Source organism: Pinus tabuliformis, chromosome 4_2 (assembly GCF_031772625.1).
Source record: "Pinus tabuliformis cultivar Carrire ecotype Pingquan chromosome 4_2, CPIR1, whole genome shotgun sequence".
Taxonomy (NCBI): domain Eukaryota; kingdom Viridiplantae; phylum Streptophyta; class Pinopsida; order Pinales; family Pinaceae; genus Pinus; species Pinus tabuliformis.
The window spans coordinates 766650565-766663852 of NC_142304.1; the positions used below are offsets into that span (position 1 = coordinate 766650565).

The window sequence follows — 13288 nt, forward strand, 5'->3', positions numbered from 1 at the left end:
AATGCGGATCATTCACATAAACTACTCGATAGCAGCGGAGCTTTCATTACCCTTTTGTTTCAACGATTTTCCATTCACGATGTGAAGATTTTCCTGTAGATTAATAGAGCAATAATTGTGTATGGGTTTCTACACAGTCGATCAATCCAGCCAAACCGTTGGTTAATATGAAATGCAAAACCCTATAAATGAGGCCTTTACGTTATTTAAAACGTTACCAAATAAAAAATGCAAACACTGGATACCAAATAAAGTACGGATCGGCATATCCTTTGGAACCCTAACAAATTACGGATGGGCACATCGTGATTATAAAAAATGCGAATCGAACTCCTTAAGCAAACAAAGAGATTTATAATTACAGAATGTTGAGAGAATGCGAGGGTTTTAGCAGTCTTTAAAACAGATTTAAAACTAAATGAATGTTTAAAACCACGATTTGTCATTTGCAGAGACGGTGCAGGAATATACCTCGCGGTAACAGAGCTCAGTCCGGCGGGCACTGGGTTGCAGAGCACAGTGGTTCTGGTTGCAGAGTTTCGGTGGCGCGCAGCGCTTCAGTCCTGCGGGCACTGGGTTGCAGAGCACAGTGGTTCTGGTTGCAGAGTTATGGTAGCGCGCGAAAATAGTTCTCGGAATTATGTTATTGAACGAGACGGGGTGGGTCCCGCGTGGGTCATCGGAAACGCGAGGTGGCCGCCGGAGTCCGATGCCTATGGATATGTATGCGCCCCATAACTTGATTGACATACATAGCTGGCAAGGGCATTTATGACTCAATATATGGCTGGTTAGCCCTTGCCAGCTATGTATGTCAATCAAGTTATGGGGCGCATACATATCCATAGGCATCGGATTCCGGCGGCCACCTCGCGTTTTCGATGACCCACGCGGGACCCACCCCGTCTCGTTCAATAACATAATTCCGAGAACTATTTTCGCACTCTACCATAACTCTGCAACCAGAACCACTGTGCTCTGCAACCCAGTGCCCGCAGGACTGAAGCGCTGCGCGCCACCGAAACTCTGCAACCAGAACCACTGTGCTCTGCAACCCAGTGCCCGCCGGACTGAGCTCTGTTACCGCGAGGTATATTCCTGCACCGTCTCTGCAAATGACAAATCTTGGTTTTAAACATTCATTTAGTTTTAAATCTGTTTTAAAGACTGCTAAAACCCTCGCATTCTCTCAACATTCTGTAATTATAAATCTCTTTGTTTGCTTAAGGAGTTCGATTCGCATTTTTTATAATCACTGTTTTAAAGACTGCTAAAACCCTCGCATTCTCTCAACATTCTGTAATTATAAATCTCTTTGTTTGCTTAAGGAGTTCGATTCGCATTTTTTATAATCACGATGTGCCCATCCGTAATTTGTTAGGGTTCCAAAGGATATGCCGATCCGTATTTTATTTGGTATCCAGTGTTTGCATTTTTTATTTGGTAACGTTTTAAATAACGTAAAGGCCTCATTTATAGGGTTTTGCATTTCATATTAACCAACGGTTTGGCTGGATTGATCGACTGTGTAGAAACCCATACACAATTATTGCTCTATTAATCTACAGGAAAATCTTCACATCGTGAATAGAAAATCGTTGAAACAAAAGGGTAATGAAAGCTCCGCTGCTATCGAGTAGTTTATGTGAATGATCCGCATTAAAATTGAGCACAAAACCATAGGTTATAATCATGCAGAGCCAAAATTGTAGCTGAAGGAGATAAAGAATAAGAAGAATGGCCAACGAATATGGGGTTTATCAACTCTCTGAAGTCTATAAAAGAATATGAAACAGATAAAAGAATATCCACTCTATGAATGAATCCCATCACCATATGGAGTTTATCCACTCTATACGAAACAGAAAAAAAGAATATAGGCCTCTTTCAGAAGGGCATATGATCCTTCCATATGGAGGAGTAGTTCTAAAGATTAATTTTTCTATATACTAACTTTGAATTTTGGTGTAATCTTCTTGTCAATCAACAAGATGTAATATTTCAAGGATTTGCCCATAATCAACAGTATGGATTTTTAAGAAATCATAATCTACATCTATATTCAACAGTATGGATTTCTAAGAAATCACAATCTACATCTAAACCAATGCCATTTTGCCTCTCTCCATTACAACACAAATTCTCTGCTGCTTCTATCATCCGAAGTGTAATGTGAAGAAAGAGAATATGTAGGGGACTGAGGAAGAGGGTAAATCTTCTCAATGGAAGAGGGTAAAGGTGACTGACAACGGTTGAGCTAACCCTGTGGGCTAAATTTCTACATTTATGCTTCTGTAATGTGGAATTATTGTATATAGGTTGAAATGGTCAAATACTTCTGTAAAATTTAAAAGATTTTGCAATTTTTTTACTAAATCTTTACAGTTAACATTTTGAGGATTATAAAGATCCACCAAGGTCTCTACAATTTGTAATAAAGATATCGTTCCTTAACCTGGAAACAAATAACTAGTTATGAAGTCCAATGATAGACATGTTAGGTATCTGTTCAGTGCAGAATGGTTAGTTGAAAGCTTGTTCGTTCTGCTTACTATTCCCCAAGCTGATGAAGGTGCTGTTTGAGAAATACTAAATGATTTGCAGTCATGCAATTTCTATTTTATTAGCAAAACCGTTGAATTTGAAACATTTAAGTTACAAATCATTCTATCCATTATGTTATCTTTATCTGTTGGTTTTTGTCTAATGTAAAATTTACATAGTAGAAGAAACATGTGCACACTCACACAGACACATTGTTAAGATTAACATGGAACTCCACAAATCAAATGTTCTTACAACTATCATGCTATAGAAAACAAAATATTGCCACAGGATAAGGGATAACCAAGGCACCTTGCCTCCAGCCCCCTCCAAAAAAGGGAAAGAGGCGAAGACTCGTTTTGAACATTGGGCTCATTTGAAAGTACACGAAGGATGAAAGAAGATGGCACAAACAAAAGTCAAGGAAAAATCAAAAGCCTTTTGCCATGGTGAGAATGCTATCAGAATAAAATCTGAAGGCTTTGGATTGTAGGTGTGAAACTTTGGATGAATATAGTTTTACATTGGGTGGACTCAAGTAATTTCTAGAAGAGAGAATATGGGAGGGATTCAAAAGCTTTTCTTGAAGTTAGAATAAACAAACAGAAAGTGTACTCAATTAGTCTAGTGCTTGTAGCATGTTCAACTATCAGACTAGCACAATGCAAAAGATCTTGACATCCATGGATTAGAAAATCAAATAGGTTTTTCATTTGTCTATTTCTTCTCAAAGGTGACAAGCTCAATATGGTTCCAACTCCTGAAACCAACTATTATAAAATGGAGAAATGACGAACGAATAAAGTAGATGACTGGTGAGTGATGGGCAGATTTTTGTATTCTCTGGCAGGGATGGTTAGGTGAAATGATAAATCATTAGGTACCAAGATCTAGACAAACTTTTCTTCAATTACTCTACACAAGCTATTTTATGCATTCAACACGATTAAGTTACAATAGCTCTACAGATGAAGAATATTGTGCCAGTGGAAAGTTATGATGATTTTACTTGATAATGGTGGGACCACAAAATTACCCTTGAAAGTTTATTTTTCACTTTATTTCAATCGCATTGGATAATTTCAATTTCCAATTATCTTCTTAGTTGGTTATATGTTATCAAATATTATCTTGAGTTTCAGCCATACCAACATTGTGTGTAGAGGATAGGGTTTGAGATTTTCTTTTGTCTCACATTGTCTTCTAAAGTTATAAATGGTGTTTACGATTTTTATTGCCAAGCTAGGGGTTAGCTTGTGGTTGAGTGGGTGCTTAAATAGGGTCATTGAGGGGCTAAGTACTGAAAATTATGCCTCAAGATCCCAGCCTGCACCTCCCACATGGTGAGAGGGCTTCAAGAAGCTGCAGTCTGTGGTGGAGTGTTTGGGTGCTCGTTGACATGTTGGCATCTAAAGCTACTGGTTGTTTGGAATGCCCTGGGAGTGTCCCAGAGAGGAGGCTAGATCCAGGATTGGGGCTCCTGGAATGCTTTTGAGCATTGAAAGTGTTTAGTTCTAGCTTCAAAGCTCGTGTATATGGGGGGACCTTGAAACAGGTGCTCCCATTCCTGGGAGCAATCCTGTGTTATAGAGTCAAAAATTCACATATACGATATGAATCATGCCATGTTCTTGAAGAAAATTCATATATACAATATGATTCATGACATGTTCATGAAGAATGAAAAACTTTTGATGTGCATATGCCTTAGGCTGTCTCAACATCAAGGAAATCCAAGTCCTTTGGTGTAAAAATAGAACCCTTCTTGACTAGCTAAGTGGATGTTGGATCTATGTAGCCCAATCCAATTGCTTTATTATCCATGCCATTTGCAGCAATGATGTTGGATTTTGTACTCTATATTCTATAATGTACATTATTTGTTATTAGATAATAGCAGTAGGCTACCAAACGAGCCAGTCAGCCATACTTTTCCCTTGATACTTTTAACTCACCTAATTTTCTTGTCTTGCATTGTCTTTTAAAATTATAAATGGTGTTTACGATTTTTATTGGCAAGCTAGGGGTTAGCTTGGTTGAGTGAGTGCCTAAATAGGGTCATTGAGAGGCCAAGTGCTGAAAATTATGCCTGAAGATTGCAGCCTGCACCTCCCACATGGTGTGAGAGCTTCAAGAAGCTGCAGTCTGTGGTGGAATGTTTGGGTGCTCATTGACATGTTGGCAGCTAATGCAGGAGCCCTTATTCCATCGGGCTTCTCATTCCTCCTCCCAGAATGGAAAGGTCAAAGAGATCTGAAATCCTTTCTTCAAGTACTGCATTCTTCACAACTGTTGGTAGATCAATAATTTGATTGGATGAGTCCCTTTCAATTGGTCTTCTGCCAGTGAGAATTTTAAAGTAATATAATACCAAAACTATAAATATCTGTTTTTGTGTTTGCCTTGTTCATCTTGAGCAGTTCAGGTGCTTTATAACCTTGAGAAGCAGAAGCTTCTAGCATTGCCAGTTTTGTACCCAGATTCATAAGTAAGTGCATTGTCTTTTAAAATTATAAATGGTGTTTACGATTTTTTTTGGCAAGCTAGGGGTTAGCTTGGTTGAGTGGGTGCCTAAATAGGGTCATTGAGAGGCCAAGTGCTGAAAATTATGCCTGAAGATTGCAGCCTACACCTCCCACGTGGTGTGAGAGCTTCAAGAAGCTGCAGTATGTGGTGGAATGTTTGGGTGCTCATTGACATGTTGGCAGCTAATGCAGGAGCCCTTATTCCATCGGGCTTCTCATTCCTCCTCCCAGAATGGAAAGGTCAAAGAGATCTGAAATGCTTTCTTCAAGCACTGCATTCTTCACAACTGTTGGTAGATCAATAATTTGATTGGATGAGTCCCTTTCAATTGGTCTTCTGCCAATGAGAATTTCAAGTAATATAATACCAAAACTATAAATATCTGTTTTTGTGTTTGCCTTGTTCATCTTGAGCAGTTCAGGTGCTTTATAACCTTGAGAAGCAGAAGCTTCTAGCATTGCCAGTTTTGTACCCGGATTCATAAGTAAGTGCATTGTCTTTTAAAATTATAAATGGTGTTTACGATTTTTATTGGCAAGCTAGGGGTTAGCTTGGTTGAGTGGGTGCCTAAATAGGGTCATTGAGAGGCCAAGTGCTGAAAATTATGCCTGAAGATTGCAGCCTGCACCTCCCACATGGTGTGAGAGCTTCAAGAAGCTGCAGTCTGTGGTGGAATGTTTGGGTGCTCATTGACATGTTGGCAGCTAATGCAGGAGCCCTTATTCCATCGGGCTTCTCATTCCTCCTCCCAGAATGGAAAGGTCAAAGAGATCTGAAATCCTTTCTTCAAGCACTGCATTCTTCACAACTGTTGGTAGATCAATAATTTGATTGGATGAGTCCCTTTCAATTGGTCTTCTGCCAGTGAGAATTTCAAGTAATATAATACCAAAACTATAAATATCTGTTTTTGTGTTTACCTTGTTCATCTTGAGCAGTTCAGGTGCTTTATAACCTTGAGAAGCAGAAGCTTCTAGCATTGCCAGTTTTGTACCCGGATTCATAAGTAAGTGAAGACCAAAGTCAGAAAGATGGGCCTCATAATTATCATCTATGAGTATGTTCTTGGACTTGAGATTGCCATGTATGATAGGCATTTCCAGGCAAGTGTGAAGGTACACTAGAACCCTTGCAACACCTAGTGCAATTCTATGCAGTTTAGCCCAACCAGGTGCTGGTCTGTTTGCATCTACATTCGAAAAGAAAGATCATATTTTTATAGATGTGTATGCTGCATGATAAAATACCGTAGCACAGTGGATAAGAAAATTGCATAAAAAATGGTTTCCAGATCTTTGAGTCACTGAACTCTTTTGCCAGCATCTACAATATAGTAAAACTAGATTTCTGTAGGTAGTCAAGGTGCACTCGAATCTTACAAAATCAAAGCATCTTACTTTCATAATAAAATAAAACCCTTCCTTTTTCATTTTTCTAGCCTTTATCACTCGCATTTTGGGTTTGTGTGGGTTTGGCATACAGACCAGAACTACTGGAAGAGCCTTCTTCAGTAGTCTTTGAATTAAAGATCAAACTGTTTTCATGCACTGAACACATCACCGGAATTCATCTGAGCATAACAAAGTGGAACAAACTGATTAAAGTTGTATAACAGTTTTTTCTTTGCAACAGATTTTGCATGTTATTATGTTTCTTTCAGCAATGTATTGATTATACCAAGATGAAGCATTTGCATGGGTAGGAAATATTGAAGGGGAGATAGGGAATTATGCTGTAATTGTGTTTATATCTGGTGGGGTCTTCAGTGTAAATTCTACACACTACAAAAAATTGCATTTCAAGTGGTGTTCAATATTCATAGTATGAACTGTTGCTCATATGTTTAGTCAATATTCGTGTTCCCTCATTTGTATAGGGATTTGAAGAATGAGGAAGTGGGAATTGATCAATGAGTTGGAGGTTGAGGACCCAGAAGGGATGATAGAGTTTTCAGCGGAAGATTTGACATGGACAGAAGTAGCAGGAGACCAAGTCGCAATTATTCCATATTGTCGACTTGAGGATTTTATAAGGGGAGAGCAAATGAGGGAACCCGCACCTACTCAATTTGTTGCTAAAATTCGAAAAATTAAAGATGTGAAGGATATCAAGAGGACAAATTATTCAACATATCTAGAATATGTTGTGTGAGTCTCTCTCTCTCTCTCTCTCTCTCTCTCTCTCTCTATATATATATATATATATATATAAAATTTTGATTTTAAGTTCACTATGTCAAACATGCATAAATATTTTATTTAATTTTTGGTGAATTGCTGATCACAGATATAGGTGTGCCTATGGTCCAAATCGTGTACAATCCAGCAATGTGGCTGAACCTGGATCCACAACTAAGAAACGTCTTCCACGTCACAGCATCAAAGTTGGTCGTCAGTGTCACTTTATTATGCGACGACTTGCTATTAGACCAAATGATGCCGTTCTAATATATACAACATGCAGACATATTGATGACAAAAATGTGGTTTGTCATGGAAATGAGGCAAATGACATGCCCAAGAAATTCAATTTTGCGCCGCATTTAACACAGCATATACGAACTATTGTTGAATATTTGGTTCGTGATGGTTTTAATGCTACGATGATCTGGGAAAAATTTATCTTTGATTTAAGGTATGGATCTGGTGAGCTTTTCACAGGGGCACCTCGAGATTCTTTCATGAAAAGAAAGGATGTGTCAAACATGTACAATAATATCAAGAGGCTAGAGTATGTGAAGCATGAAAATGATCCAATGAGTGTGGATTGTTGGGTTAGTGAGTGCCCAGAGAGCGTTTTCTTCTACCAACAACAAGATGTTGTTAAAAACATTCCTTTCATTATAGGCATACAAACTAAGTGGATGCTTTCAATGATGGTGAGATACTCACACAACAACATGTTATCAATGGAATCCACTTTTAGCACTAACAAATATGGGGTAAACATATTTGCCAAAACTTCATTTATTCTACTTTATTTCAATGTCGTCCTCTTATATGCTTATAATCTTGTTTTCTTATTGTAATGCAGTATCAATTGTACACCATAATGGCTTTTGATGATCATCACAATGGGATTCCAGTGGCATGGGTAATATCATCACGGAATGGTACTCCTGATATTTGTAAATGGATGTCGCAATTATTTGCAAATGGGAAAAAGGAAAACCCAGATTGGCATGTCCGAGCTGTCATCACAGATGATGCAGCAGCGGAAATCGAGGCATTAAGGTGAACCAGTTTTTTCTTTTTAGAATAGTTAAAAAGCAATAATGTTCAAGGATATTCTCTTATAATGTTATATTATTTCAGGACTTGCACAAACTGTACACTATTGTTGTGTGTATGGCATGTCCGTAGAGCCTGGTTGAAAAATGTTGGAACGAAAGTCAGGGGAAAGGAAAATAAAGTCCGTATCTTCCGTGCTCTGGGATTAATCATGCATTCGTGTGAAGATGATGCATCTGTGCAACATGAAATTCAAAGTTTCTTTGATGAATTCAAAGAAGAAACAATGTTTTTGGATTATTTTGCAACCAACTGGTTAAACAACAACAAGCTATGTAAGTTTCCTAAGGTTGCATTTTATCAATTTATTTTGTAATTCACCATTTTCTATTGTTTTTTCGCATCTAATATATGTTTTTTTTCCAGATATGTGGGCAAAAGCATATAGGGACTTCCCACATTCCAACCAGGATACTAATAATGCTATCGAATCTTATCACCGGTATCTAAAGCAAAGGTACCTCTGTGAGAAGAATAATGCGTCCCATAGAAGGGTGGATTGGCTGTTGCACCTTTTATTAAAAAAGGTTGAGTTGTATTACATTCACATGCAACGTCTAAAAAATGCTGGTTTTGTCCGAGCTTCAAAAATTGAGCAACAAATAAATTTAAGTAAGTGCAAAGCAAAGAATATCCCAGATGAAGATTGTATGGCTGATGGAAATAGGGAAAGTGAGTATTTGGTTCGTAGTCAAACTACGGCAACTCGTGATACATGGTATCATGTCATCTATGAAGGGCAGAACCTACACTTTTGTAATTGCAAATGGGCCCTAAATGGCAATATTTGCAAGCATATTCTAAAAGTTGAGATGGTAGTGACTAGCAAGGTTTCAAGTGGCAATGAATTGCCTAATGTCTATAGGTCTATTACAGAAATACCTGGATATTTACTTGATTTAAATGAATCGTTTGCAATGAGCCCAGAAATTGAAATGAGCCTTCCGGCTTCTCCTTCCACTGATCCAACCATGGTAAGGCAAGATAGCGCCCTAACAATCGATGAGGAAATTGAACTTGTGATGTCATCAACTCCTAAGATATTGAGGGGTTTATTACAAATAACACCCAAATCTTTGGAGCAGGCATATGCACTAAATGAATTGGTAAAAAATTTCAGCGAAGAGTACAATAATAACAAATTTGATGTTCTAACTCCATCCAAGGTCACTAACAAGAGGCGACATAGTTTCTTGAGCCCAACAAAAAAAGGGGGGCAAAGTGTTCCTGCGTTGAAATCAAGAAAATGTGGACCACAGTTTCTAAAGGTTGGACGGTGTCGTGGAAGGAAAAGAAGCCTGAATGAACAATTGGAGATTTCTTCTACAAAAGAAATAAATCTGGACCACACATCTAGAAGGGTACAAGGTTCTATTTTGCAAAATACTGGTATGGAAATATTAATTGATCTACCATTTAATGTGAAATTCAAAATATTATTATCTTCATTGCCTTCAATGCGATTGCATAACAACGTGTTTTTTTCTTTTTTGTTACATCCGAAGCTCCTCCTAGTGCTTTGTTATTGCGTGAGGAGATCAAGGATCAACATACCTTGGCTCAGACAAGTACAGTTTCAAGTGACTTTACTGCAACCAAGGCTAAATTAAATCTTTGTGCAGCTAATTAAGCAACAAATGATCAAGCCTCTGCACTGTCGAGTGTGGCAACAGTTAATCAATCTACAGGACTAGTATCTCTGTCTCAATCTACTGGGTTACCTGTTCCTCTATCTATGAGTTCACAGTCAGCCAACAATATAAATTTTCAAACGCCTTTGCAAGGAGTCAAACAGAGTGAGTTGAAATCAGCTTCATCAATTGCTAAATCCAGTGAAGTCAATCTGGCAGGTGCAAAATTTACCTCAGATGTATCCCAGTCAAAATTGCTTGAGATTGTCTCCAGAAGTAACCGACTTATGCAATGGGCATCTGCCAAACCAGCTGAACATGTGCAACCTGTTTCAAGTGTCCAGACAACAACTTCTGGCAGCACTGGTTTTGATAGAAGGTTGGATGGTAATTCCAATTGTGTGGCCAGGGAACCATATGGTGATACAAAACTATCAGGCATTTCTAGTAGTGTTCCTCAATTTATTCAACAGCATGCACCCATGGACATGCCTCTGTATATGCGTTCACAGCTGAGCTGGAAGCATCCTCAGAATCTGTCATCTCATGCCACTTCTTAGGGAGGTGTAAACTCGATGTTAGAATTGCCAAATTCAACCACACAGAGTCCTTTTAATTGCAGGCAGATACCAATGGGAGCTGATACATCCCAATCTCAAAAAAAACTATGGAAGTCTTTACCTTCAAAACAGCCTTCTCAACAGACATCTGAATTTTCAAATTCGATTCCACCAGATTTGAATGTAGAAAAACAGTCTCCAAGGTCTCCAGTTAGGCAGTCTTCTGGAATGTTGGTTGATTCACAGCCTGATTTGGCCCTCCAGCTTTGATTTATTGAGCATTTATCACCAGATTCATTGATTTTCTGGTTATAAGCATGTATCTCCATTTTCAATCTCTGTACATTTCCAAGGTTTAAACAGACTACAGAGATGGGGTTTCCTAAGAAAGGACCCATTATGTTGTAAAAGAGCTGTACATGTACCAATTTCTAGTTCACATAAGCTAGGTCTACTGTTCAGTGTTAACATTATATTTACAAATTTCATAATCTCAGCAAATATTCTTCTGGTTAGCCCTTTGAAGGTCTAACCATGTTCTAAAAAACTCTGGTTATGCTATTCATTCAAGGTCGTTTTCATCTCTTCAGCTATTATGACAAAAATGTCCATTGGATGCAATCAATGTTTTTTGCTAGTGACACATTCAGAGGTTAATGCATGGGATGGAAAACCATTGATTACACAGTTTCTAGTTTATATTATTATTATTTGCATGGTGATAGACCCTCTTAGAAACTAAAATCTAAAGGATGTCCTGGATCTTCTAATCTGAGGCATTCAAGTTCCAAACTGAGCATAACATAAAATCTACTCATTCCAACAGCCATTTAAGTTTGATATCCATCTTTTACCTGCTCTCTTCTGCACTGAAATGATACATAGATACACTCAAATACACCACCCATAACATTTATTACTATTAACACTCCTGCTTTGATTCGTCATTATACTAGCCTGCGTAATTTATAGAAAAATGGAGGCTTCAGTCAGTCGAGTTTTTCATTTATCTAAAGAAATTTCTATATTTTTTGGAGCAGGTAAATAATTGTTGAATATATCTGATGTCTTTGCAGTGCAGTGGTTTCTAATGGTCAAATTGAAGATAGATGGAAGAAACATGCAAACAAAATGACAAAAATACAATGGACAAAGAGATCTGTCAGTGTACCAAAGAGCCACCGGGGGGAAACAAATAAAATGGAAATTCCAACGTCTGAACAATGCAACTCTGTACAAACACCAATGGTTGCTGAAAGTTTATTTGAGCTTTCTTTGGAAAAGGGAGTGGGCGACAAGGATAAATCCATTTTTGATAAGCCACGAGAAATTACTGAAATACCTTTTGAAAAGGCTCCCACAGAAATGGTGCATGCCACAAGAATGATAAGGTCTCAATCAGTCAAGTTAACAGATCCCTACAACTGTTTTCCAAATTTAGCTGAAAAGAATTATTTGGACCAGCCTGGCTCATTTGTACTTTCTGCATCCATGAAAGGCTCTGTTTCATCTACTGGGGAACCTCTGTCAAACTTAGACTCCATCAAGGAGATTCCATTCATAGAAGAAAAATGCATTGCCAGCTTGCAAACTGCCAGTTGGGAAGAGCTGCAGCCAAGAGGTGAACTAGATGAATGGTTGGGCACTGCAGCCTCTGCAGCTCAGCTTGAAAATCAATCATCTTCCAGCACTTTGCTCCAATGGTGGCAGCATCCATTTGATTGATGAAGCTTGATACATCTACAGAGATTCATTTCAGAACATTGCTGGTGGTGATCCGGGATTCATAATAGATCAGTACTTGAGAAACATTTTACATCTTTGATGATAAGTAGACTTCTACTAAGGCAGGAGCAGCTTGCTGTCCCTGTTGTAGTAGTATGTTTACTGCACAACTTTGTGACAAATGTATGATAAAAGGGCAATTGGACATTAGCTGCAGAGCTAACAGTCACCCCTCTTGTAAATTTGATTCAATATTACTTACAACCGAATTTATTCAGCTACATATATGATTTCTTAATGGCTTATTTCATTTACAATCTTGTTTGTGTGAATATTTTTCCTTTTCAGTTTGGCCAGAACATTATATATATATATATATATATATATATATATATATATCAACCAGGACTATACCCTGTTCTCATATATTGATATAGCACATATATTGAAGGACATTTTTACAAGTTACGACAACATCACAGGGCACATGACTTTTTAATAGATCAATACTTGAGAAACATTTTACATCTTTTGATGATAAGTAGACTTCTACTAAGGCAGGAGCAACTTGCTGTCCCTGTTTTAGTAGTATGTTTACTGCACAACTTTGCGACAAATGTATGATAAAAGGGCAATTGGACATTAGCTGCAGAGCCAACACTCACCCCTCTTGTAAATTTGATTCAATATTACTTACAACCGAATTTATTCAGCTACATATATGATTTCTTAACGACTTATTTCACTTACAATCTTTTTTGTGTGAATATTTTTCCTTTTCAGTTTGGCCAGAACATTATATATATAAATCAACCAAGACTATACCCTGTTCTCATATATTGATATAACACATATATTGAAGGACAGTTTTACAAGTTACGACAACATCACAGGGCACATGACTTTTTAATGATTTGTTTACTTGTTAACTGAATGAAAAGATATTGTTCGCAGGTTGAAATTTTAGTGCCCCCATCCGTGTGCCTTTTTATTATATATCTCCAGGCCCTTC

General features: G+C 37.9%; 1 long non-coding RNA gene across 1 annotated transcript; it reads left to right on the forward strand.

The window, feature by feature from the left end:
* The first annotated feature begins 955 nt into the window (after positions 1 to 955).
* Positions 956 to 12574, forward strand: LOC149171858 (uncharacterized). Its single transcript, XR_016259583.1, has 2 exons — positions 956 to 1090; positions 11628 to 12574. It is a non-coding gene; the product is annotated as an uncharacterized LOC149171858 (long non-coding RNA).
* The last annotated feature ends 714 nt before the right edge of the window (positions 12575 to 13288 follow it).